This window comes from Carya illinoinensis, chromosome 13, assembly GCF_018687715.1.
Source record: "Carya illinoinensis cultivar Pawnee chromosome 13, C.illinoinensisPawnee_v1, whole genome shotgun sequence".
In the NCBI taxonomy this organism is placed as follows: domain Eukaryota; kingdom Viridiplantae; phylum Streptophyta; class Magnoliopsida; order Fagales; family Juglandaceae; genus Carya; species Carya illinoinensis.
The window spans coordinates 32,459,505-32,464,176 of NC_056764.1; positions in this window are offsets into that span (position 1 = coordinate 32,459,505).

A 4,672-nucleotide genomic window follows, 5' to 3' on the forward strand; every position below is an offset into this window, starting at 1 on the left:
ATTAATTTGTTTGGAAATTAATCACGTTTAATGACTAGGTTTTTCGTTAATTAATTTCTTTACAAGTCCAAAATACTATTAACCTGTAGTAATACTATTAACAGCATTATAATGCTGTGTACATATCAGTACTACTTCTCTCGAGTCATGGCAAATTAACAGTACCCCAAGCATGCAGTAGTAATAGAGCTAGGAATATATTGATGTTTAAATATTAGGGCTCATGAATCATTGCTACGACAACCAACAGCTTCCATTTTATTTCCTTTTGAGTTATGAGAGAGAGAGAGAGAGAGAGAGCCGGAAGTGGAAAACTTGAGTTTGGTTTGGATTCTGGAACATGTAGATTTTTTTTAACGTTGAAACAAATTAGACTTTAAATTAAGTTTTGGCCAGAAATCGAGGCACATGTACCGATCTTCAGCTTTTGAGAGCGACGTGCTACTGGTCCCAAGGGATCATTGTAATTCCAGATTCTTTTTTTTAATATAATTTTTAGTAGTATTAAATTTCTTATAAAATAAATATATAAATTTAATAATACTCATTAATTATTAAAAAAACATAGTCCTTAATTATCGGCTTAAAAAAGCATATCCTTTCAAGAGATCAGCTGCTTATATAAATTGATTTCTTTTTTTCATTTTAAAATTTTAATTTTTTTATTATTGAGTTGTAAATTAATATTTTTTAGTATGCTTATAATGTTATTATTGAGATTATAATTCTAAATATATACTTATATTCGTTATTGTATGATTTGTAATATTACTTTTATTATATGTTAAAATTTTAAAAATATTGATATTTTTTGCTAGTAAATAGTCTTTTTTTGTTAGATCTTGTAAGTGTTAATAAAAATGGATTTTAAATTTTATGTAAAATTATGTTAATTAGGTCAAATGAATTATATGTATTAGTGCAATCCATTTACATAAAATGAGTAGGTCAGGTTTAGTTAACAATTATTTCATCTCATTTCATCCAATCATTATAACTTTCTCAAATTTTCACACAAAATATAATAAAAAATTCACACTACAAGAGATTGGATTTTTTGAGACAAATCAAAATGATTTGGAGACTAAATCCAATTTTCGTCCCAAAATAATTTTGGAGACTAAAAAATTTTTTCTCAAACGGTTTTAGGACGATTTTTGTCTCAAAAAATAAATTTTAGGGATGAAATTGGGCAAAAACTTTCGAAACCGTTCGAATAGGATTTTTTTTAGACGAATCATTTTCGTCTCAAAAAATCATTCGAATGGAGCCCTATTTGTTCGAACCAGTAAGTACTATTCGAACTATAAGAAATTATGATTCGAACTAATGACCATATTTGATCCTATTTGAATGGACTGAGTGTTCGAACATATTTTATGCATTCAAACGAATAAATTTTTCAAATAACTTGTGTTCAAACATAAATTTTGTTTGTTAGAACAAACTTTTTATTTTCAGAAATTATGTCCGTTCGAATGGGATTTTGTATATTAATTTTGTTTGAACAAATAATTTATTGTTCGAACGACCGTATAGATTGTATTTTTCAATTGTCATTCGAATTTATTAGTTTTTGTTTAAATGAGTTTTTTTTTTTTTTTTTGCTCAAATGGATTTATAAATAGTAATTTATCATTCGAACAAGTTAATTACCATTCGAGTTGTGACACCCTCAATTCCCACGTACAGTGTTGAACCCAAGATTTCAAGTTTTGTGTAATTATATATTTACACATGGATTTTGATGATAACAAATGAATTCAAAGAATAAAGAAGTCTCAAGCTCAAGTTGTCTACACAATGGAGTCAAGCACATCAAGGAAACAAGCATGAGCAAGAAGGGAACAAGTTCACATTAAAATTATAGAGTAATGTTGTAAATCTCTTCAAAATTCGAAATTAGGATTAATGCTCAAAATTAATACTTTATCATAAAGCATTAAAATACATTTTCCACATGTGCATGAATATTTTTTAAAATTAAATTTGAAAATTTTGAAAGATAATTGATTGTCATCTTTTGCATGTGCATGCCTTGATTAAAGGGTTGAACTTTGAAAATATTAAAGATGATTGATTGTCATCTTTCACATGTGCATGTTTTATTTGAATATTTTCAAAAGTGATTGATGCTTTTTTGGACTTATACAAAAGGTAGATGATTTTGTTTGAAAATTTTGAAAAGTAAAGTGTGCTCATTTTGTCACATGCAAAAAGTAAAAGATTAGGTTTGAATTTTTTGAAAAGGAAAGTGTGCTCATTTTGTCATATGCCAAAAGTAAAATATTAGGTTTTTTTTTTAAAAAAAAGTGAATGATGTTGTCTTTGACAATTGAAAAAAAAGAACCTTTTATTTGAATTTTTTGAAAAAATTAATGATGTTGTTTTTGACATGTGAATCTTTTTAAATTTGAATATGAAGTCTCATATACCTATAAATAGATCATTTGAGAGCTTCACATTTACAACACCAAGAGCATACAACATTCATTCAAAACTTTCATTCTCTCTTCTCTAAGCATTGAGCGTTAATCCTTGTTCATTTTAAGAGATATAGTTTGCGTTGTATTGTTCTTATTTCACTCATTGAGAAGTGTTTTCTGATAACCTACCCACTATCAGCTTTTGTATCAGAAAAGGAGTGTGTATAACCCTTGTGCGTGTAGAAAGTATTCTACACAAGGAATAGTTGAATAACCACGTGTAAGGTGATTGCAAGTGTAGAGGGTGTTCTACACGGATCCTTTGTAGCAGTGTTGTTCAAAGGTGTAATAGGTTTCTATCTCCACCTGAAGGAGGTTGAATAGTGAATTTGGGAATCCTCAAGGGATAGCTTGAGGCGAGGACGTAGGCAATGGGGCCGAACCTCGTTAACATACTGAGTTTGCTTCTCTCTTACCCTTACTCTTTATATTTATTGTTATTTCATATTTTGTTTATATTTTATATTATATATTTGATTTATAATTGTTATTTTTTTAATACAACTCAATTCACCCCCCCTCTTGTGTTAGTCATCTGGGCAACAATTGGTATCAGAGCTAAGAGCTCTATTATAAGACTAACTATCTTTTGAGTTAAGATCTTATGGCTAACATTTCAGCTTCGTTTGGTGAAGGTCAATCTAGCAGTCGACCTCCACTCTTTTGTGGAGATAATTACTCATTCTGGAAAGTTAGAATGAGAATATTCCTTCAGGCTCAAGGTCGAGAAATCTGGAAATGTATTGTAAATGGACCTTATATTCCAACAAAAGTGGTTGATGGAGTAAAGGTCAAAAAGGAAGAAGAAGAGTTTGATCGTGAAGACGGTAGACTTTATACTTTGAATTTAACTGCTATGAATTTATTATTTAATGCTCTTAATGGAAATGAGTTTAATAGAATAATGACTTGTGCTACGGCAAAAGAAATTTGGGATAACTTGGAAGTTACTTATGAAGGAACTTCGCAAGTCAAGGAATCAAAAATTTATATTCTTACTCATGAATATGAAATGTTTAAGATGAATGATGATGAATCTATTTCTAGCATGCACACTCGTTTTACTAACATCATAAACAGCTATCGCAAAGTTTATTCCAAGGTGGAGATAGTAAGAAAAATTCTCAACTTTCTACCAAAACGCTGGGAATCAAAAGTGACAGCGATTCTTGAAACTAGAGACCTCAAGAAGCTCGAAGTCAATGAACTCATCGGGTCACTTATCACCCATGAGTACACATTGAAAAGAGGAGAAGAAGAAGGAAAGCCAAAGAAGAGCTTAGCACTTAAAGCTGTTCCTCATGAAAGTGAAAGTGATGAAGATGAGGAAAATGAAGATAAAGATGAAGAAGTTGCGATGATAACAAGAAGAATTCAGAGGTTCTTGAAGAAAAATAGAACTCCTCCAAGGAAATCTTTCAAAAAGTTTTCCAAGAAAGATTCAGGTAAAAATGACACTTTAATTTGTTATAAATGCAATAAACCTTGTCATATCAAACCAGATTGTCCTCTGCTAAAGAAAGATCGAAACAAGGGCAAGAAAGCAATGAAAGCTACATGGAATGATGATTCAAGTAGTTCAGATAGTGAAGCAAGCAATGGAGAATCAGCAAATCTTTGTCTTATGGCTAAAGATGACATTGAGGTAACAAATCTTGATAATATTGAAGATCCTTCATATGAAGAATTGCAAAATGTTTTAGAAGAGGTATATGAGGAATTTGAAAAATTGGGTATCAAGTATACTGCTTTGAAAAAGAAAAATTCTTCTTTAACAAACGAAATTGAAATTTTAAGAAAAGAAAGTATCATTTTGAAAGATGAAAATCTTGAATTAAATAAGAAGAAAACCGATTTAGAAAATATTGTTGAAAACTTTACGAATGGAAAAAGAAATTTTGAAAAACTTCTTGGTAGTCAAAGATGTGTTTTTAACAAGGCAGGTTTGGGATATATGTCAAAACAAAAATACAAACCTTATAAAAATTTCTTTGATAATCATTCTACATCAAAGACTAATATTCAAAATTCTTTTCATAAAAATAATTTTGTCAAAAAAGGATATTATTATAATCATTCAAGTTTTTCATATATGTCACATGCTATTTGCAATTTTTGTAATAGAAATGGTCATAATTATCATACTTGTCCTATTAGAAGAAATCATACAATGATTATTAGGGCCA